At 40.5% G+C, this 23,538-nt stretch overlaps 1 long non-coding RNA gene across 1 annotated transcript in view; it reads left to right on the plus strand.

Moving 5' to 3' along the window:
• The window catches only part of LOC128113755 (uncharacterized), a 43,757-nt gene extending 27,937 nt beyond the window's left edge, over positions 1-15,820 (plus strand). Inside the window, exon 2 of the long non-coding RNA XR_008219628.1 lies at positions 15,430-15,820. This is a non-coding gene — a long non-coding RNA (uncharacterized LOC128113755). The remainder of the gene's footprint in view (positions 1-15,429) is intronic.
• The last annotated feature ends 7,718 nt before the right edge of the window (positions 15,821-23,538 follow it).

Below are 23,538 nucleotides of genomic sequence, written 5' to 3' on the forward strand. Positions count from 1 at the left end.
TGTAAGAAGTAGACAGAATCAAGGGATGCTAGGTCAAGCAGCTGTATAGATTGATCCTCACCGTTTCCTTTTTGAACAGGGCACTGGATATCACTACCATAGTTAGTGATGAGCTGGACTTAGAATTCCAGGCTTCTAATTCTCAGGCCACTGGACTCTAAAACATCACGATACTGAATCCTACCTCACATTCAGATCCTGCATGCACAGTGCAGCTCTTGGACCTGCTCTTTGTTTATTGTTTTAAATAGACAGTGATGAAGCAATTAAGTAGACTTAAGCAGGGGAGAGCAGTAGCAGCTCCAAATAAAAGTTCTACCTCACAGCAGCACATGCCACAGAATGTCTTGAGACCAATTTTGGTAAAGGTGAGCAAGCACCTTCTTAGAAATTAGGCTCTAAAACATTTAACTCCAGCTTCAGTCTCCTGGAAGGTTCTGACTCTTAAGTCAGATGGGTAGATTTGCTTGGAGTTCTGGTGTGGAGGATAAGAGTTTGCTGAATGAGCACGAGGACCTGAATTCAAATCCCCATAATCCATGCACAAAGCAAGATATGGTACCATGTGCCTGTAACCCCAGCACCGTGGGAGGGTGGGGTCACTCTTGCCTGCTAGCCACCAGCCTAGCTCCTGGTCCAGTCAGGTCAGAATGATATAGCAGCACTGCTGACATCCTCCTTTGGGGTCTGTGCACGTGTGTGTTCCTCCACACGTACACAGCACACGCGCATGCATCACACACATACATATGCACAAATAAATTACAGTGGAAGTACAGAGAAAAAAATTCCCCACTAATTTTTCTTTGCTCTTTTCTATGCAAATCAGCTTTAATTATCTGTTTTACTTCATGTTGGAATATGAGAAGATTCCAAGATTCTGTCATTTGTTCAACTCTCACAGCTCTGCACAAAGGAGAAAGTAAAGCGTTTAGCCTAAAGTTTATATAATGTTTCTAACTGTAGCAATAAATAAATAAGTAAATAAATAAAAATGAAAAAGACCCCAACTGGCTGGCGCTGTGGAAAGGCTTTCCATTTCTGATTTTAAAGTTATTTATTTTTATGTGTATGGGTGTTTCACCTGCATATATGCATGTTTACCATACGCATGCGTGGTGCCTGAAGAGGTCAGAAGGCATCAGATACCCTGGAGCTGCAGTTAGAGATGGTGGGGCTGCACCTGAACCGGGTCTGCGAACTGAACCGGGTCTTCTGCAAGAACAGTTCGTGCTCTTAGCCGCCGAATCGTTACTCCCACTCCTCCATGGCGGGTTTTTACAAACCCATTTCCACCAAGAGCATGGTCACTCTTAGAGAGACCAATGAAATGCAGATGGTGGAGCAAGATTTAAATTATTTTAAAAAGCTGCATTTTTAGAAGTTCAAAGTGTGTTGGCCTCGTCAGAGCGAGTCCAGCCTTTGCCTTCAGCTTCGATGAAAGTTTTTTCAATTCATTTAAGGACATTGTTTTCAATGTGATTCTTAAATAAAGGTCTTTATAGAAGCCGAGTCAGGTTGACCAGTTGGATTCTCATTCCTGCTCTTATTCCTGCTTTCTTATTACCTTTTCAGGTCTCAGTAAGTTACTCGTGAAGGATGGAGAGGAGGCAGCTCTTGCTGTACGATGCTTGTGTGTTTATATTTTGAAGCATCAGACAAGAAATAGAGCTTTTTCTACTTGTGTGTCTGCAAACAGAATGTCTGTGGGGAAGCAAGCTTACCTCGAGAGAGACCTTGGGCAGGGTGAGAGATGTGTACCAGGGTGCATAGATCATTCTAGAAAGCATACAAGCAGCAAATGTCACAGTTTGAAAACTATCTTCTTTTCAGGTTTTCTTTTAATTTCTAATTATATCAAGAAGAAAGTCTCAGTCTGGTGCTAACAAAGAGCTTCCTAACACTTTTATCTTCCTTTTTTAAGAAATTGAAGGTGAGCCTCAGGCTTAGCATCTTCAGCAGAAAACTACACAGAGTTTAATAATATTGTATGGTTTTTATAAATCAAAAAAATTCAGAATACCATCTTTTTAGGTGACTTTTTTTTAATGGTAGTGTTGCAAAACTTTCTTTTAAGACATATTTAGGTTAAATTTTTTTTTTTTTGGTTTTTTTTTTTTTGGTTTTTCGAGACAGGGTTTCTCTGTGTAGCTTTGCGCCTCTCCTGGAACTCACTCTGTAGCCCAGGCTGGCCTCGAACTCACAGAGATCCGCCTGGCTCTGCAAGGATTCCAAACAAATATCAAGTAAGAGTGAATGTGACACATACAGTAATGCATAATGACTGGACATACTGATGGGGTGGAAATCACAAGAATAACACTGGGAGAAGGAAACTAGATCGGAAGCCCAGAGATGCCAGGAAATCACAAAGTCAGGACTGCTAGTCACAGGCCACCATGAAGTCAGGACTTAGTTCCACAGGTCACCGTGAGGTCCGGGCTGCTCTCCACAGGCCCTCTTCCAAATGGAAGACAGAATTCCACTTGACAGTGTAAACTGTTTTTCAAAATAGTCTTTTCCTCTGCTTGTGAACAATATTCATTGAGTTCAAACTTGTAAAACAATACAACTTGATGTCTTCATTCCCATGTCACACCAGGGCTGACATGGTAAGGTTACTGAAGAGGAATCCCAGATATTAGAATAACTCTACCTGATTTGTGGAGAGTGAGTCTCTGAGAAGGGAAATGGCAAAAGATTGTCTCAATGTAAAATTTTACCCCAAATTCAGTGCTCAACTCAGGCTTTCCCCCTGCATCTTGAGTGTAGTTTGCTAAAAATAAATAAAAAATGTGCTTTTTAAAAAATGTATTAAAATCTTATGTTCTTAGAATTGCTGCTCTTAAAAAAATATACTGAGTCATCAAAATACAACACTAAATTTCTCCTAGAAATAGAAAATTTTAAATGAAGAGAAAATATGTATTGTGCAAATATTTAAAATATTATTACACTTGCAGTTTGTGATCTGGAGGGTTTGTTTTTATTTTTGGTTTTTCTTTATTTGTTTTCTTTTTTATTTACCACTGCCAAAATAATTTCCAAGATGCTTGAGAAGAATGTAGGTGTACCTTGTCCTGTCCAAGGGCTCATAGCCTCCCAAGTCTTCATGGTTATTTGCCTGTGCCCTGGGAACTAATACTTATCAAAGATTCCTGTGATGACTTCAACAGTGCAGTGTTCTGTATTAAGAGGCTATCAGTCATATCACAAATCCCAAAGTGTACGCACTTGGTGTGTGTGTGTGTGTGTGTGTGTGTGTGTGTGTGTGTGTGTGTGTGTGTGTATGTTAGGTATTGAGCATAGGGCCTGGCACTTGTTAGAAAACTACTCTGGCTTTCTCATTCCTGAGTCCAACATTGAGGCTGCAGGGAATTCTGAGGAATATCTTTCCATGTACACAGTGAGTGGTTTCTTTGGGTGCTGTGAAGTCTCTGTTCACAAGGAAAGAGATGACTCTGTTTTTTCCTCTTTGATTTTCTTCCGTCAGTTCATGAACAGACCTATTTCTGATGCTGACAATTCAAGCAGACGTAGAAATGAAAATCATTTGACACTGGAAATCACTTGTGAGCTAGTTTCACATGGGATTGATCCTTACAGCCCCTTGCCTCACTTATAAGATGCCCATGCATCCAGTATTGCCACATCATCCACCTCACGTCATTCAAGATCCCATTATAGGTGACCAATAGTGGGAACCATGTATTAATCATCTTCCTGAAAAGAGAGAGTGGAGGAGAGTAGAAGCAAAATTCTGCACGCAAAAATGATGCAATGCCTCTTCAACAATTCATGTCACTGTGAGCTAATTAAAAAAAAGTATTTATATCTTATATGTATGTGAATGCCTGCACATATGTTTATGCACCATGCAAGTGTCTGGTGCTCACAGAGGCCAGAAGAAGCTGTCATCCCTGGAACTGGAGTTACAGGTGGTTGTGAGCTACATGATGTTGGTTCTGAGAACTGAATCCAGGTCCCAAGCAAGAAAAGAAAATGTTTTTAACCTCCCTGCCCCTTGGGGCTAATTTACTTATGTGATCCACTTGAGAATTGTTTGTTTGTTATTTTGGTGTTTGTTTGCTTTACTTTTTTTGGAGAAAGTTCTCTTACATATGTCTAGCTAGATTGGAACTCACTCTGTAGCCCAGGTTGGCCTAAACCTTCTGCAGTCTTCCTGCATTAGCCTCTTGGGTGAGAGGCATGCGCTCTAACACCCAGTTCTTTGGACTTCATTTTTGCTTGGAAATTTCAGCTGCTTTATATGCCTTGCGAATCTCTCTGTTTCATCAGTGAAGACAAAGTCACAAAGAGCTGCTCACTTCCTATTAACAAGTCACCACACGGTTTTCTCAGGTGGGACAGAAACTTATACCCAGTTTCCAATTGGAGCATTTTACCTCAACGATTCCTAGTAGTATTGTCTGTTCCAGCTTTCCCTTTTGTAGGTGAGTTTGGGATTGTTGTCTTGGATCTGCAAATCTTGCTTTTTTATGGAGGATATTGTAATGGTCCCACTTTGGTTCTAGGTGAGCAAACACAGTAACAGAGAGAAAATAACATTGCTTTAAGTTGACAGAAAAGTCTATCAAGTTAGTAATATAAGATATTGATTGTTTGGTTAAAAATGTCTTTGATGCCAGAGTTTTTGGCTCAACGACCTCTCACCTTTTGTGCCTTCTTCATGACTGTCCTACCCATCAAATGTGACTCAGCTAAGTGAAGATACCTGTCAGTTTTTCCCCCTGCTGTCCATAGCGTACACACACCTTTGTTCGTTAATAAGTTACATATATAAAATTCCATTACAAATAAGCAAAGAGAACCTTAAATTATCTTCAAAGAAAGTCAATTTTTCTTTGCAACGTTAAGAGTACATTTGTAAAAATTAAGCATTTTAGTGATACGCTGTACATTGAAAATGCTGCAAGATTCTTTGGTTTTGTCACAGTTTCTTTTTTTATGCTTTTTTTTTTTTTTTTTTTTTTGAGACAGGGTTTCTCTGTGTAGCTTGGAGCCTGTCCTGGAACTCACTGTGTAGATCAGGCTGGCCTTAAACTCACAGAGGTCTGCCTGCCTCTGCATCCTAAGTGCTGGGATTAAAGGTATGCACCACCACTACCAAGCTCATCATATTTTCTAGAGCTGTCCAGACACATAAAGTCTGCTTTAATGTTGACCTCTTGAAGATATAATCATCATGGAAAGAGTGAAGAGCTTAGAATTGTTTGGACTGTGGTTTTATGAAAATAGATGCCTTTGTATATTTTTTCCTCTTTATTAGAACTACAAGCAAATGACTATAGTCCAAATAACCTTAATACCAAGAGAATTATATAGGCTTTAATGATAATGTGTTTGATTTTGCTCATTCTGGAAGGACAAGGGTGCCATCTCCCTGGCTAAGAGCAAAGGGGAAATTTTTCTTTCTTTCATCCTTGCTTGAAGCATGGCTCTTTTAATAATAACAATGAACATCAAATTTTAAGATGGCTAATATTTACAGTGCACTCTAGAGAGATGGAGTCGAAATTTCTAAGAAATAGCTGTACTCATTATGAATCATTTACATTCAACATACATCCTTTGAGCCCCTAATATATCCTAGTTAGACAGTTTACTATATGTTAGATGCATGAAGATGAATATGACCCAAGCCTCAGAGTTAAAAGAAATATATGATAGAAGAGTTAATTATAAGCACATGTTTGACTAATATGCCAGCGGAGAGGCTACACTGGATACAGTCCAGATGCTTATGTAGTAGAAGAGGCAAGAAGGGCATTTCAGAGATGGAATAATTATTCCCTGGTATAAAAGTGTGAAGGTTGCAAGTCTTAGGTGGATGAAATAACTATCTGAAAGTGTTTTAAGATAAATCACAACTGTTTTTTTGAGTTCTGAAAAACTTTGAATTCGGAGTCAAGTTTTGTCAAGCTTTTTTTTTCTGTCCTGTTCTTTAAGAAGTCTAGCTTCTTATGACAGTGATTCACTGCTTAACTGCTCTACTTACATACTATTTTTCACAATATTCTTTCTTAATCTCTGGTGAGCCAGAAAACTGTCAGCAGAGAAGTGACCAGCCAAGGATTGAATGGTCCCAGATCAGTGGCGTTCTCCTGAAACAGAGAATGTGGGCTCATGCCAGATCAAGTTATAAGACGTCTGAGCACTGTTCTATAGGCATTGTTATAAACCTTTATGGAATCAGTCAGAAACTTAACATTAGTGAGTCAAAACTTTGTGATCAAGTCAGGGGTATGATGATACAAGAGTGGAGACCAGTTCACTATGATTTTATTTTGGTGCTGAGGTTAAAACCATGCCCTTGCACGTGCTAGGCAAGGATTCTGCCTCCTCAGCCTAAGGCTAGAGACCCAAATTCTTTTGCAAATTATTGTGCAGGAGAGTGGGGTTATCTTAAAAGGGAGGTTTGTATCATAAGACATTTTTACACAGTGTGAGCTGGCTGCCCTTTTCTAATCATCAACATGAGTATTTATTTACTTATGGAAATAATTTTACACATATGATCAAGAATCACCAACCAATACATGATGTGTTCATCCAGTCCGACTTCTCTGAGACAAACTCTAGGTAGTTGAGAAAAAAGGAAAGAAAATACAAGAAAAGAGAAGAAAAGGAAAGAAAAGAAAAAAGGGAGGGAGGAAATGAGGAAGAAAAAGAAAAGAACTTCTTCTGCCTTACCTGCTTTTCCTTTGAGATTGTGAAGTCTGGTAATCTGCCAAAATGAAATCTAAAAATGTTATGAGCAATCCTTATTTCAGGAGGGTTAGTAACAGTGGCAATAATTGAGGGTCAAGATGAAGAGCAACCATTCCAGTGGAAATCACACACTGTGTTATAATGTGACCGTGATCGCCTTTCAAATATGCAAACTTTTTTTCATGGTCTACAGGACTGATTAAGCATCATATCATCTGTAGTTTAAAAAATGTTAGGATGTCATGGAAATAACTGTTTAAGAAAATAGTTGAATTCTCAATCCATTTGGATGAAGCCAAAGAATTCATTGCCAATTCTTCCTAATTCAGAAAGTACCTTTCAACGTAATTCTTCACATCTATTTTTCTTAAGGAAAATAGTTGCTCATGGAAATTGTCACTGTACTGGCTATTTTTATGTTAACTTAACACAAGCTAGAGTCATTTGGGAAGAGAGAAACTCAACTGAGAAAATGACCCCAGTAGACTGCCCTGTGTGCAAGCCTCTGGTGCATTTTTTTAAATTAATTAATTAATTTATTTTTCTATTATCAGTTTGATACAATATAAATGCTTATCTTAATAGTGAAATGTTTCATTGAGGCTTGTTCAGTAATTGAGTAAAACCAAAACTTATTATAAGCTACAGTCATCCTAGGGTCCCCCATGCTATATATGTAGCCTCCATGGTTCTGTGGGTTGCAATCTAATTGTTCTTTACTTTATATCTAGAATCCACTTATGAGTGAGTACATACCATGTTTATCCTTCTGAGTTTGGGTTACCTCACCAAAAATTCTACCAGGGAACTCCTACAACTGATAAACTCCTTCAGTAAAGTGGCAGGATACAAGATCAACTCAAAAAAATCAGTAGCCCTCATATACACAAATGATAAAAGGGATGAGAAAGAAGTCAGAGAAACATCACGCTTTACAACAGCCACAAATAATATAAAATACCTTGGGATAACACTAACTAAACAAGTGAAGGACCTTTTTGATAAGAACTTTAAATCTCTAAAGAAAGAAATTGAAGAAGATATCAGAAAATGGAAGGATCTGCCATGCTCATGGATAGGTAGGATTAACATAGTAAAAATGACAATCTTACCAAAAGCAATCTACAGATTCAATGCAATCCCCATCAAAATCCCAACACAATTCTTCACAGACTTGGAAAGAAAAATACTCAACTTCGTATGGAAAAACAAAAGACTCTGGTGCGTTTTCTTGATTGATGATTGATGTTGGAGGGCCCAGCCCACTACAGGCAGTGCCACCCCTAAGCAGTTGGTCCTGGGTACCATAAGAAAGCCAGCTGAGCAAGCCAATAAGCAGCACTTCTCCATGGTCTCTGCTTCAGTTCTTGCCTTGATTCCCTACCCTGACTTCTTTTGATTATGGACTGTGACCTGAGATTATTAATCTGAAATACACACTTCCCTCCCCATGTTGCTTGGGATCATGGTGTTTTGTCACAGCAATAGAAATCCTAAGACAACCACTGATGGCTATTTTACCTCACTCGGAGACCATTTATGGGCTATGTAGGATTCTGTGGAACTCTAAGAGTTCTTGGACCGCTCTTTGGTATCCACTTTTTCATGTTCACATGTCATTTACTGGGTTGTCTAGGAATGATTTTTGGTCAGTGCCACAAACTGAATTTCTTTGTTCCTTCAATATTCATGTGTTGAAGTCCTTGTCCTTAATATGGTGCCATTTGAGGTTGGGGCCTTTGGGAGTTAACTTAGGTCATTGGGGTATAGTCCTCAAAACAGGATTAGTGATCTTGTAAGAAGAAGGCAGCCCACTGGTGCCATAGGGGCACAACTGGTGTTGGGGTAACTGACTTAGTCTTAGACTAGATTTGAGGCTCCCTCCGCCGGAAGGAATACATGCCTGAGGTTTCAAATCTGTTCAAAACTCAATGGATGTAGGGGTCATATGTTCTAGGTGGTAATGTGCTGTTGTTAAGCTAAACTGTCATGGCACCAAACTGCATGTTAAATATTTATGTTTGTACTCCATAGACAATGGTACTCCCATCTTTAATCAAAGAGGCTTCTTTTTGCAACAAACTGGTAAAAAGCAGAGACTCGTAGCTGTTTAAGGTGTTGAGAGTGAGTGACATTTGTGTTGTCACCCCTAAGCAAGACATGTATGCCACTGCCTGTTGAGCTTAGGGAACATTGCAGAAGGAGGAGCAGAAGGAACACAGGGGCAGGAAGACAGGGAGGAGGACACATCACGGTCTTATGGTGGTTTCGGTAAGAATGGCCCCGTAGGTTCATGTACTTCAGTGTCCAGTCCCTAGTTCGTGGAACTGTTTGGAGAAAGGATTAGAAGATGTGGTGTTATTGGAGGACTAGGGGTGGGCTTTGAGGTTTCATGAAGCCCACACACTATTTTCCAGTTGGCTCTCTCTGCCTCCTTCTTGTGAATCAGGATGTAAGCTCTCAGGTACTGCTCCAGCGCCACGCCTCCAGTCTCGTGCTCCCCACCAGGATAGGCATGCGCTCTAACAATGAACTATAAGCCCTGATAAGCGTTTTCTTTTCTAAATTGCCTTGGTCATGGTATCTAACCACAACAATTTAAAAACAGCTAATATAGGTATCTTCAGAGCAGGACACAGGCATTGCAAAGTTTCCAACTCCGAAGTTGCCAGGTACGCGCATGAAACGAGGCCTACCAATTGCCAGCCAGGGATCAAGGAGCATCTCGGGGTGGGGGGGGGGGGGGGAGCTCTGCCTCTTCCTGCTGAGCCATTGGCTACTGATAGATGTAGAGTAGGAACAATCATTGTGTTCAGTTGTGTACCCGACAGTGAGCCCTCCAGCTTTGCTTAAAAACAATGGGTCACAAAACAAAACACAAAGACAAGAATCTGGAAAGAGACTTTCAGAGGGAGAATGATGGGAACAGGGAGAATGAAAGAGGGCTCGGGTACAGAACTCATTACACGTGTGTGAAATTGTCAAAGAAATTTAATCAATAAAAAAATTGGTTTCTGGGTGAAGGGAGGAGCAGGAGGGGTGGACGAGGAGGAGGAGGAGGGAGGGAGGGAAGGAGGAAGGTGGTGACAGATCTCGCACCTTTCACATTCCGGCACCAAGGAAGACCCATGAGACGGCCAGCAAGAAAGTGACAGTATCTATACCAGGAGGAGAGCTCTCAGCATAAACTGAGTTATTTCTCCCTTAAAACACGTTTTCAGCCTCAAGAGCATGAGAAAATACGATTGTGTTGTTCAAGCCTCCTAGATTATGATATTTCACAATGACAACCTGAGAAACAATGGACCCAGAATTTTCTCTTCTTTCTGGGAGGCATAGAAAGTTGTGCCTTTTGTTGTTGTCTGCAATACTCAGCATTCCGGCCATACACAAGCTTTGTAAGAGATGCTAAATCATTTTCTTTTGGGTTACTCTTCAAGAAGCCTGAAATGAGTTTGGTTTTCCTATGACTAACTGGTAAATAGAACGCAACAGAAGGCAGGGCCACTTCACTTAAAATTTTCAGTCCCGCCCCCCTCTCAGAGAACGTATTTTACAATTTAGTACTTTGTGTCAAATTCTGTCATTGCTGCAACAGACTCTGGTTTGGACAGATCTCTCTCTCTCTCTCTCTCTCTCTCTCTCTCTCTCTCTCTCTCTCTCTCTCTCTCTCTCTCTCCTCTCCTCTCTTTCCCCTTTCTCTTTCTCTTTCTCTCTCTTCTCTCTCCCCTTTTCCTCTCTATTTTGAGGTTTGTCATTATAACTGACACTGGTTGAATTTCCTATTAAAAATATAACAAAGTAAATTGAGGAATCATTATATTTTATTTCACTCAAACCTCCCACACAACAAGTAGCTTGATTTGACAGCATGGTAGTGATATGGACTAGAGTTCTTATCTAACAAGGGGATTTATAGCATGAAGAAGAAACTAAGAAATGAGCCAATAGGGTCCTGTGTGTAATTCCATTTGGAGGGCGAGCATTCCATAGGATCCATGAACCATTATTCCAAATGTTTGGGTAAACACGTCTTAATTCGTCTTCACCTTTCCCAAGTATATTTACACTCAGCTCCAAAGTGTAGCTTTGCTTTGTTTTATGAATGGATACCAACTGAACTAGCTTAGCTTTTCAAATAAAATAATAAAACAAAATCACTTGAAATACTATGTTTCCTGTTAATCATAAAATGTTTTAGATTTCTGTAACCATCATTATGTAGACAAGAGAATATTCTCATCTCTTACGTTTGAAACTATAGTTTCATATCTAATCCACTTAAACAAATTAGAAACATAATTAAAGTTCTGCAACATCATACAACTTTTTGGGTCAGTCCTGGTCTCACTAAATATTGCAAATAAAACCGTAGCTTTATTTTTTTGTGCAAAGTTTTGTTCTAAAAAGACTGAAATGTTTATCTACATTAAATATGTGAGAATTAGCCCACCATGGAAGAACAGGAACTTAGAAAAGACTGCTTGGGTTTGAATTCTAACTCTGTGAATTGATTGCATTTTGAGAGAGATGCAGTGTCCTTCTGTGACAGGGATGCAGTGTCCTTGTGTGACACATGTAGAGAGGATGCAGTGTCCTTCTGTGACAGTTTTCTCGTCTGTAAAGTGAGACCTAGTATTTCACAGCAATTGCTCTCATAGGTGATGTGATTTCTGCTGGCAATAAGGCATATTCAACAGCAAACAGTGGAAACTGTACCTCTTTGGCACAAGCAAACAGAAAGAAGTCCTTATAACATCTTTGGTCCAATCCAGAAACCAAGACATTAATTTTATCTATAGGAATCCAGCTGATCTTTCTTCTTTATTAATACAACTGAAGACAATGTTTAAGACATGTAAAGATGGTAAAAAAGCTAACTTACAATGCATGTGTTCTGAACTAGCTGTCTTCTGTTTTGGCCTTCACCCTTATGATCCAGAGTTTATGTCATGTTTAGCTATTGACCCATTTGACTATGTTTTTATGACTTTTCTAATTTAGTCTAGACTTGTATCGTCCATTTTCTCCTTTCGGTTCTTTCTGCTATTCACTTTAATCCTTCTTGTCTCAAACTCAGGGGGGAAAAAAGAGAGAAGTGTTTCTGTGAATCAAGTTTTTGACATGTATTTCGTGGAGTGGGGCAGCATGTACAGAGGTTCCAGGGCAGCTTGTGGAAATCCACTCTCTTCCTTCACCATGCAGGCTCTGGAGATGGAACTGTGGTTAGCAAGCTTGGAGGCGAATGCCTTTACCTGCTGAATGATCTCACTGCCCCTCAAGAAGTATTTTGAGAACGATATGCAATCCCACTTCACATGGCTGCTTGTATCCAGCTGTCTTTGCCACAGCATAAGAAACATACCACGTCATGGGAGTAGCTGGTGTTTCTGCCTCGTCAGGTCTCAGTGGCAACAGTGTCAGCTGACTCCACACCAGAACCACTGCTGCAAGCCCAGGCCTGAGCACTTTTATAGGAAGACATGCTCTTTTAAAGATGCTGGTCTGGTCTTCCTGTGTGAAATCGCGTGTTAGCAGAAGAGAAAGCCATATGTTTTTGCACCTGAACCTGTGACCTGGACACAGGTTTCAACACCTGTTAAATACCCCAGAGCAATCCTAGCGCTTAGAGTTACTCTTCAATGTTCCTTTGAAAATGGACATTAAAGAGGAGAAAAAGGGAGCACTGAAAAACCAGCACGAACTGAAGACCTTTAGAAAATCACTCTGATTCTTGTCCAAGCATGCTCAGTGAGAAGACCGGCGTTAGTGAATGCGTTCTTTATCAGAATGACTTCTCAGAAGACCTCTCGTTAAGAAAAAGGCCTTGTTAGTAGAGAGGGATTTAGGGCAGTGATTAGACTGTAGGTTTACCCCTTCTTTACCCCTTCATTGGAACTGGACAAAATAACATTCCAGTGGCATCTGATAGAGCAGTGCAAAGAACTCTGGGGTCCAAGCAGACTAAAGCTGATACTTGGGAAAGCAAATTGTCTTTCTGAATTGCATGTGTTCACATGTGGCAGTAACATCAACCCCAGAGCCATGTGTAAAAATCAAACAAAGCCCGCATGCTTCAGAATGTTGGATATTATCATTTTTCAAGGATTTGATTTTTCCTTAACTGTGTGTACTGTGTAGTTGTGTGCAAGTGAGTACAGTGCCCACTGATACCAGAAAAAGTTTGACACTCTGTAGCTGGAGTTAAAGGCATTGTAAGCACACATACCCAATGAGGGTGTTGGGAACTGAACTCCAGTCCTCTACAAAGCAGTGCATACTAATGCTTAACTGTTGAACCAGCTCTCTTGCCCTGCAGTTATTCATTTTAATTTACAATAAGTAAATTTGATGTTACATATTAGAATAGTTAATGCCACAAAGCTTTGCTTTCCTTAAAAACTTCCTTTATGCCGGAAACACATAATCTGCATGTCTTCTGGGTTGCTTAGAAGATGATTGGTGAATGCACAGCAAACCGCTGCATTATGAGCAGTGAGGGTGGGGCTTGCCATTCTTCATCTCATCACCCACAGCATTGGTTTGTCTCTTCACGATGGCCTTCTAGTCCAGGCACTGTATTCAACTGTAAATGCAGCAAAGTTGCTTCTAGAAAAACATGAGTTGTTTAGGTTGATAATCATTAAGTTATTATGAAATTATATGACATATACAAAAACAGTTTTCTAGTCAAATAGCTGTAAATTATTTTGGAATTCTAGGTTCTGTGAGGAAGCTAAACATCTGTAAGTCACAGCCACTGGCCTCAGGAAGCGTACAGCCTTGAAGAGCTGCTGCTTTCCCTGCCAGCTGTGCCCGATCAGAAAATGTATGATTAATTCTCATTCCAATAGGGCTTCTGTATAACCCTTAAAGCATTTTCCCTTTCTTACTTCATATCTCAGTCACAGCAAGTCTTTACAGAGTACAGTGTGATGTTTTGGTATCTTTATATGTTGTGTGTTAATAAATTTGCAGAATAATGGGTTAACTGTTTTCAGAATGGTGAGACTACCTTGTCTGAGATTACATACTGGAGAAGAGATTTCAGTTACTACCAAAATAAGGAGAGAAAGTACATCTAATTTATTTAATTTAATGGCAAATCCTAAGCAAGTATTTTGAGTATCTTACTTTCTCCAGCAATCTCTTATTTTCTGCCCTCAAATATGTCTCCTTATGACTGCTGGGCCCCAAACAGTTCTAGTTGTGGACTCTTCTAATGAGGGCAAGAGCTGTAGCCATTCCTCCTGCGCAAATAGTAAGAAGAACCCACAGCCATTTCTAAGATGTGAGTGTGTACTGTCATAGGCAGAAAAATGTGCCCGACACTAATCGACTGTAAAAATGTAGTACAGGATATCCCACAATCAAGACATACAACTCATCCTTTTACTTAACAAGTGATTATCTCTGATATTCCCTAATTAGTGCTAATACTTTATAAAATAGCTTTAGATGACTCATCACTGGTAGCTACAAGTAGGGGGAAACTGAATTAATATGACGTAACAAAAATATGAATCAAGAAGTCCAAGTATGGATAATTCAGAATCTATAAGGAGGAAGGATGAAAAAAGTCTCAGGCCTGCATCTTTTCTTTTATATAGCTCAGGTTTTGTTGTTGTTGTTGTTGGAGTGTTTGTTTTGAAACAGGCTCTTCTTCTAGTCCTGGTGGGCTATAACTTGCCATGTAGCCAAGGGCATCCTCCTGCCTCAGCCTCCTGAGTACTGGGATTACAAGCATGAACTACCATATCTAACCCACCTATCTCTTAAAAACGAAAGTATTCTTGTAAACCTCCCTAGCAACTTAGTTCTTACTGTCCAGAAGCTATCACATGATCACTCTTAGGAGCAAAGATGTTTGTAGCATGGTTTGGAATGTACATATGAATTCACAGGTGTTGAGATAGCACACAAAAGATCTATGTAAGTTCAGAAGACACGGAATCTCAGCAAGGAGAGGGGAGGTTGGAATGAGGGAGCTGTTGGCAAATGATAGCTGTGCAGAGAGGGACAATCAGTTTTCTTTAAAGGTGTGACCCCTGCTGGGTTGACCATACTCCAGTGGAAGGGCGCTCAGGTGAGAGTATAAGGGCATCACCAACTGTAGTTGACTGGTTTTCAGAACATGACACAAAGTAGGGTGTATAGGAAAGTGGTAGTCATTCTGAGAGGAAGGGGGAAGGAAGTGAGTATGATCAAAATGCATTATATGAAATTCTCAAAGAATTAGTAAAAATGAGAAAAATTAAAAGGAAAACACATTATCAAAGGGGAGAAAAAGAGGCCTGTCAAGAACATCAAGAATTTCAGTTTCCCAGTCTATGTAAAAAAGAATCAAGTAACCGTGAAAGACCTTGAGGATATTTTTAGCTAGTCTGCAGTGTTGGACATGGGAAGCCACTAGTTCTTCCAGGGTAGTTCTTGATGACACAAAGAGCCATCTGCTTCTATCGCCTATTGCCTATGAGCCTATATTCACTCTTTTTGGCTCTGGAGCAAACATAATTACAGTGTTTATCTGAGTCTTCTGTTCATTTTATGATCTCGTAAACATTCTTAACACAGTGCTTGGCACACAAGCAATTATAAGAATGAATAATTATCAATACTATGAATAAATTCAACTTGATTGAGCCTTTTTGAATTCTTGGTGTATTGCTTTTAACTTTCTAAAAATGTTTGTACTAGGAATGCCTATCTGGAACTCTGGATGTGTCCTCTGAGAAGTTGCCCATGAGACTAAGTGCCCTGGAGGGTAACACGGATCCTGAGTGAAGATTGTCAACTGAGTGTGGATGTGCTGATCTCCAGGCTCCTGGATGTGGAGCTGTTCATCTCTCCTCCAGAGCTGGATGGAGGCCCAGGCTGCCTTGCAGCACTGAGTGATGCCATGCCAATTCCAGGCAAGGTCTTTATTGCTGGAGCCACTGTATAATGACAGCTTTATTCATGTGAAAATGCAGAATGCATTTCGACTGTATGAAATTGTTTATGTTCACCAGAAATGTTATTTGTCTTCACAAAGTCTGGTTTCAATGAACCAGCTACGTAATGGATATTAAATAAACATGGAATTTTACATGTTTGTAATATTTGGTTTCTTGTTGTGATTTTGATGAACAGTACTTTCAAGCACTGTCAGTTCATCCTTATTTACAAAGAAACGTTTACATGTAGCATGGTGATGCAGTGACTAGCTTTATTTTAAATAAGTGAACTTTTCTGTTCAATGTTTAATGTGAAGCCGACTCAAAAATGTTCTTTTTAGGCCACATTTACATTTCTTTCTGAATAACACATATTATATTATTTTTGACTTAGTATCATGAGTCATATAAACCAAAGACATTCTAATTCTATTTTAATGTATTTTTGCAAGATTAATAATTTATAATACACTAATAAAACTAAGGATCTCATATTAAAAGACTTATAAGACCTGCTGAGAATGATCTATGGAAATTTACTCTCTTAAAAGTAATTTTTCAAATTTATTTTATTTAAAATGAAATTTCATCTATGAAGTCCTGATAGAAAATATAAAACAAAAAGTTGAAACGCCTCTATCTTTTTACACATTTAAGAAAAACAAATGTATACTTTCTAACCTGATGATTTTTATGTTCCATTAAAAAAAAATCAAATGGCCAGCAAACACTCTGCATGCACAGCTTGGCTTTGGTGGCCTCTTTAAGATAAATTCCTCTTCAATCTATATGTATTACTTTTGTATCTTTAAAGTGATATGGTTTTATTTATGGATTTATTTATGAAATATTTATGTTTGGCCATTCAGAGAAAGAAATGCCATTTGCTGCTTTTTTGGAAGATGAAAATTAACTATGAACCCATATTCCTTTCTTCTTTTGTCTTCTCTTAAGTCTGTAAGCATCCACTTATGTCTCAGGAGATAAGAGAAGTGAAGAACGAGAAAGTAAACATTCCAATCATGAAGCTTCCTTTAGCCCTTAAAGAACTTCTTTCAAATGACCACTAGGTCACACATGACCAACTGACATCATTGCAGAGGCATGTGTGTGCCATGCTGCTGTTGAGGGAGGCACCGGAAGATTCTGAGGAGGAGAAAGCTGACTGCCTATGTTTAAAGTGGGCTTTCCACACTGTGGTACAACTACCCCATTACTGGTACCTTGTCTTTGGTTTGGAAGCTGAGGTGATGGTGGACAGAGAGGAAAGCAAGGAGGCAACAGAGGAAGCTAAAAAGCAGAGAAGCTGGAGTAGAAAGAAGCTATAAGACAAAATATTGATTGTTGTGGCCACATTTCTAAGCACCCTAGCTTGCAACAGCCAATAGGAGTTCCTTGTAAATGCCTTTCTATGCTACCTTCCGCGTTAGGTTACTTTGTGGGTGACCAGCCTCCCCCATTCCTAGGATTCTTTCCTTTTGACTAGTTTCATTTTTCAAGCAGTGACCTTTCCCCGACCTCAGCCTCTCTCTGGGGTCACCTTGCTGGAGCCCTGGTATAAAACTGAATAGAAGTCTTGCCAGATTGTTGGCACTGGATAAGTGGTACTGAGCACAATTGCTCTTTTATGAGCGGGAGGGCAATTTCCTTTCCTGAGGCACAGAGCTCTGGGCTGCCTGATATCCCCCTTTCATTTTGTTGTCCAGATCTGCAAGCTGGTGGCCTTGCAGGAAGATGGTATACACCACGGATCCAAGAAGGGAAAAAGACCTTCGGCGGGCAGAAGCACAGCTTACGGCGCTGCTCAGAACATTCGTTTTATGGTGAAGTAGTTCAAGTATTTGCCTCCAGATAATTCAAAACTCCAGTGCTTAAGCTTCATTTACTTACTTCAAAATTTCACTGTTGTTATTATACTACATTATATCCTTTTGAAAATCATTGCCTGAACATTCCACTATACCTGCATTGCAGTCGGTCCCCAAAAAGCCCCTGGAGGTAACACTTTTTACTTCAACATGGAAGAAATGCAGCTATGAATCTACCAGATGATGGGCAGTTCTGATACCCCAGGCTGCACTGCTGTTGCTTACTGAGGAAGCAGTCCGTCCAGTGGATCCTAAAGTAATGTTCCAGGTCTATGGTATTGCAGTTCTTCCAGACTGTTATAACAAAATACCTTACACTGGGCAATGTATACATAACACCAATTTGTTTCTCATGGTTTGGAAGGCTAGGAAATCCAAGACCAAGAGAGTAGCAGATTCACGCGTGATGAGGGGCTCCTTTCCTGATACATAGGTAGTGTCACCGAGCTTGCCTTTACATGGCAGAAGGGTCCAACAAACTCTTCAGACTTCTTACAAGGTCATCAATCTCATCTCTTCATTCCTTGTGCTCCTGACTCACTTGCCTGTTAAAAACTCTACCTGTCTACCTCTCAATATTACACTTAAGAATTAGCTTTCAGCATTTGAAAGAGTCCACAAGATTCAGAGCACAGGTAGTGAATACCAGACTGTGTCATGTGGTATTAAAGTTAGAGTCTAGTGCCCTAACATCTCTTGAACAGATAGATAGTAAGATTGACAATGTCTACATTTTGTACATACTCCCACCCGAAAAATGTTAATGCTAAGGAAGAGTAAAAGAAAAACCTAAGTGGCTTGTGGGAGACAAAAAATAAAAAATTGAAAAAAATCCTTCATCTTGCTATCCAACTTTGTCAAGTCTTGGAAAAATAGTACTTCAAATCATTTTCGTCCCACGTTTGGGAATTTAATTAAGCCCAACGGGGAAAAGGTATGGAAGTTTTAAATACCATTTTGCTATGCAAAACATTCATGAATATTTTCAGGAACATTAGGTAATTCTATATCAAACACACTCCCAATTCCTATTGGTCTAGTTGTTGTGCCGCAGAACACAACCATCAGTCAGTGTTAGCTCCGCGCAGACACATTGTTCCCTGTGCACACGGAGGCAATCAAACGAGTCTGCAAATGTTCTTCAAAGAATACGTCTAGAATGTCACTTCGTTAAACATCTCCTTGGCATCCATTCTATTTTCCACTTTGAATTGCTGCATTTAGTTTTGTAATGACCTTCTATGGCAAAAAGGTTTTATTAACTCTTTGATCTTCTAGCTTTGGGATGAAAACAAAGAAAATATAAATGAGCACTTTGTGCAGTGTCTTGTAGAGACTAGGAGAAAAAAAGAAATATGTTTTCATCAAAAAGATTGGTTTGTGTGGAGACTTTCAGCCTTTCCCATTCTTCTCTCCCTTTGAGCAAAATACTTACCAGGATGGTCTATGCATTTGTTATAACATCCTGGGTTTGACAAAGTCTTTCTCTTTTCTCTGGGGCTGGTAGCTGAGGTTAGGGTCATAGAACTCTTTGAGGGTTTTCTTTTTAAGGCTGTTATCTGTCTCTGTTTTCCTCCAAATCTGAACACAATTCTTCAGAAATCTGTCACCAAATTTACAGGACACTGAAAGTGTGTTTCCAAGCACTCTTTCCTCGTGGGTATACATGTGAGTGGAGAAGAGTAGAGCATCCCTGAGATGATAGTTTCTGATAAAAAGAAAGTGGTCTTTGCATCAAAATCCTGGTTTTTCACTTCACTATTATGGTATCCACATATTATAGAATCTGTGGATTGGCCCTCATCATTTAGTTGTGTTGTTTCTGAACATACATAACTGGCATTATTAATAGATGAATGACCACTTTTCAAATCTCTCTATATTTTGCTGCTCCTTCTCTTCACTTCCTTTTACATACTCACTTGACTTTGTTTCTTTGGTCTTTATTACAACCTGGGGAAGCAACTTAGGATATTACAAGAGACCCAAGATGGACACAGTTACTAGACAGAACCTACTTTTTACTTTCTCATGCTCAGAATCAGTCACTTATCAAGGCTATTCTTTAGCATCTGAAATTTGAAACTTGTTGTTTGGTTGGAAGTAATCTGGCATAAGAACCTGAAATTAGTTGTGTGATCAGAATGTTGCCTGTTAGGTTATAGTGTGGTAGGCTTATCTGGAATGAGAAACCATAAGACAACATTTCTCTTTGGCTTTTTCAAACATCCTTAGTATTCTTTATCCCTCCTTCCTTCCTCTTCCTCAGTATTTCTTTCCCTCCTCAATACCATATGTATATCTTAGTGCCAGACATGGAAAACTGTCTTCTGAGTCACTGATCCAGGTATTCCAGTAGACTCCCAACACAATATAGGGTATGGCCATTGCCCTTAGTTGCCTTCCAGAACTTGAAGGTAAGACCCTATTGCTGAAGACAATGAACACTTCAGACACAGGACTTGAAGGAATTGAGCTGAAACCAACCTGGAAGCCTCCACTTTGAGGTCTTGTTCTCATAGTATCTGAAGGTGCTATGCTAGCTGCTAAAGGAGAATATCAACCTATGAAGCCTACAGACTGCAATAGCGATCATCAAGATATATCCAAGAGTGCAATAATGGCACTTTTATACTGGGGTAACCACCATCACTTAATTGGACCGAAGGCCTACATCATAGGAAGGAATACATGCCTGGTACTGTAAACCTAGTCAACTACTGGTGACCGGTAAAGTCATGGACCCTAGAGGAGAACCTACTGCTGCCACATTCCCAAACCAGAGTGATTCCCATTCTGAACACCTGCACTTCTACCCAAAGGTGTGTGGTCCTCACCTCTCACCTAAGAAGCTTCCTTTTGTTGTCGATAGGGACAATTACAGAAATTTCTAATTACCCAAAATGCAGAGGGAAAACTCACCATGGGGTATCCCTCTTCAGTTGATTGATCTACAATGCAACTCCTACTGCTCAAGCCGGGGAATATAGCAGAAGAGAGGACAGAAAGATTGTAGGAGCCAGAGAACCAGGATATCTTTTACAAGATGGTGTCCTCTATATATGACAGGGAGCTGCACCCACAAAATCATAAAAATATGGTCTCCTAAACAAGACTTGCACAAGAAAACCAGTTGACTTGTCAATGTGAGAGAAATCACACAAGGTCCATCCCCAGATGAAGAGCTACAGGCAATTAATTGCTGTTGAGAGGACGAGAATCAGTCCCCAGGTAGATTATCCAATCCCAAATGGTCATCCACAAACACATGTACCTTGAGCAACACTAATGAACTCAGCAGGCAATATCTATATGTGTGTTACATATAAAGTTGTTTATTATTATTATTATTATTATTATTATTATTATTGTTATTTGTTTTTTTTTTGAGACAGGATTTATCTGTGTAGCTGTAGCTGTCCTGGAACTTGCTCTGTAGACTAGGCTGGTCTTGAACTCAGAGATCTACCTGCCTCTGCCTCCCAAGTGCTGGGATTAAAGGTGTGCACCACCACTGCCTGGCTTAACATATAAATATGTAAAACAATAATAATTAAAGAAGAGGTCATGAAATTGAGAGGGACTTGGGGGCCATGTGAGGAGTTGGAGTAGGAAGAGAGAGTTTGGGGTGGAGATGATGTAAGCATAATACTCATGTATGAAACTGTATGCGTTTCAAAATGACTTTGTTTCGTTTTGGCTCTGTTCTCCTTTCTTTGACTCATTTACGACAAATCACTGAGGTATCGGTGTACTGAATGTGTCACTTTCAGAACCGAAAAAAAGTAGTAATTTAGTTGCTTTGATCTCAAGAGGCAGACTTTGCAAAGCAGACCTCATATCAGAACCCACACGTCTTCATTTCTACTCTGCTTTAATATGCTTGTCTGAGCCAAAGAATTAGGGGGAAATGATCAGGGACTGATAACTGAAAACACAGATTCCATCTCGACAAATGTAACTGGCAGTTCCCTCTAAACAGAAAATGTCAGATCCTCCCCATCCTAACTGGTCGCCTACCAAATGCCTTGCCATTCTTTGTAGTTTTTTTTTAAGCTAACAACTTGCTTATGTTCTAGAACAGATATTTTATAATAATCCCAAATACTGAGATCAGTAAAACTACCTGCACTAGGAATGTTGAATTTCTGTATACTTACTTTGAAATCATAAAAATGGAGGATCTGTGATCTGAAAACACTACAAACTGAAAAGCACATTGGGAATATTTGCAAACATCCCACTGAAATACCCTTTATCATAGAACTAACAATAGAACAGTTGATATTTACATGTGTAAAATAATTTGACCTTAGATAGAAAGCAAGAAGACAAACAAAGACAATAACTGAGGACAATTATTAAGAAAAACATGATGCTACACAGGGTGGCCTGCCCCAGGTGGCAAGGAGAAAACACGGGCTTGCCCAGTGCCATTAAGACTGAGTGGGGAGCTGGTGGGAGCTCATGGACTCTGGCCTGCCAGCTGGGGAACATGCATGGGACTGAACCAGGCCCTCTGAATGTGGATGGCAGTTATGTGGCTAGATCTGTTTGGGGAGCAGTGGGACAAGGACTTATCTTGGGTACATGAAATGGCTTTTTTGGAACACATTCCCTACGGTGGGATACCTTGCTCAACCTTGACACAGGGAGGAGGGGCTTAGTCCTGCCTCAACTTAGTATGCCAGACTTTGTTGACTCCCCAAGGGAGACCTTACTGTCTCTGAGGAGTAAATGGGGGGAGATGGGGGGGCAGGAGAAGGGGAGGGAGGGGGAACTGGGATTGGTATATAATATGAAAAATAAACTTTAAAAATAGATAAATAAACATATAAATAAAAGACTGAGTGGGAGGAAACCCACATGCTTTCCAGGGACTCTCTGACCTGGGCAGGGAGGAGATACCATGGGCCAGCCACAATGCCACAAGCTGTCGGGCACTATTAGGGTGAGCAAATACATGGTGATGTGTGAGAGACAGAGAGAGAGAGAAGACAGACAGAATAGAACACACAGACAGATAGAATAGTTCATGTCCTGTGGTGAGAGGCAGATCTGAAAAGGTGAAGGTAATGAGGAGAAGGCTGAGGTGAGTGGTCTTTTTGCCATCCACAGCCATGGTAATATCCAGGCCTGGGCTGTTACCAAGGCCTATGTCTGGGTCCTTGTCTGCCACAGTTGTGGTCTGTGTTGAGGTCTGTGACTCCTGTTACCACCAAAGGCTGAGAAGATAGGGCTGCACAGAGTTGGCCCACCCTCACTGGCTGCTACACTAGAGAGAACTGGCCTGCCCCTCACCAGCTGCAACACTCGGGAGAGCAGGCCCTGCACCTCACCTGGGCAGCACAGTAGAGCTGACCCTGGTGGTGTAGGTGGGGTGAGCTGGCTCTGAGAACATGAACATGGGATATCTCTTCCCTCCCTTCATCGGCCATATGGTGGTGTGAACAAGGGAGAGATGTCCTCCACCCCTTGCTACCTATGGTGGGTAGGAGAGCTGGTCCTGCCTCTCATGCACTGCAGCACTTGGTGGTGTGGGTACAGGTGAGCCAGCCCCAAGGGCAAGAGAGCAGGAGACCCAACCAGTTCCTTTCTTCTTACTGCAGTGCTGGAGAGCTCACTATGGTGGTGAAGATGGGGGAGAGCTGGTGGGCTGACCAACCTTGCAACCACCCAGGCCCAGAACCAGGGCTATGAGTTGGCCCGCCCCAACATCTACCCCATCTATGATCTTATGGAGCATGTGAAAGGGCCTGACTCACAGACCCAAAGCTGCAGGATCTCCACAGCACAGGGTAACAACAGGATATCCAAGAGGAGTCCTAGTGAGGACCCAGTATCGATAGTGTAGCAGAAACCAGAGGCCTCCAACCAGACCAACAACTCATTGCAATGAACATTTGCAAGTGAAGACACATGGACTAAAGAGTATACTGTGTGACTCACCATGTCACACTACAGCTTCCAAGAAAAATTCCAAGATTTTTCTCCTAAATTTA

The sequence above is a fragment of the Peromyscus californicus genome, unplaced genomic scaffold, assembly GCF_007827085.1.
Source record: "Peromyscus californicus insignis strain IS unplaced genomic scaffold, ASM782708v3 Scaffold_18__1_contigs__length_77618521, whole genome shotgun sequence".
NCBI classification, from domain to species: Eukaryota; Metazoa; Chordata; class Mammalia; order Rodentia; family Cricetidae; genus Peromyscus; species Peromyscus californicus.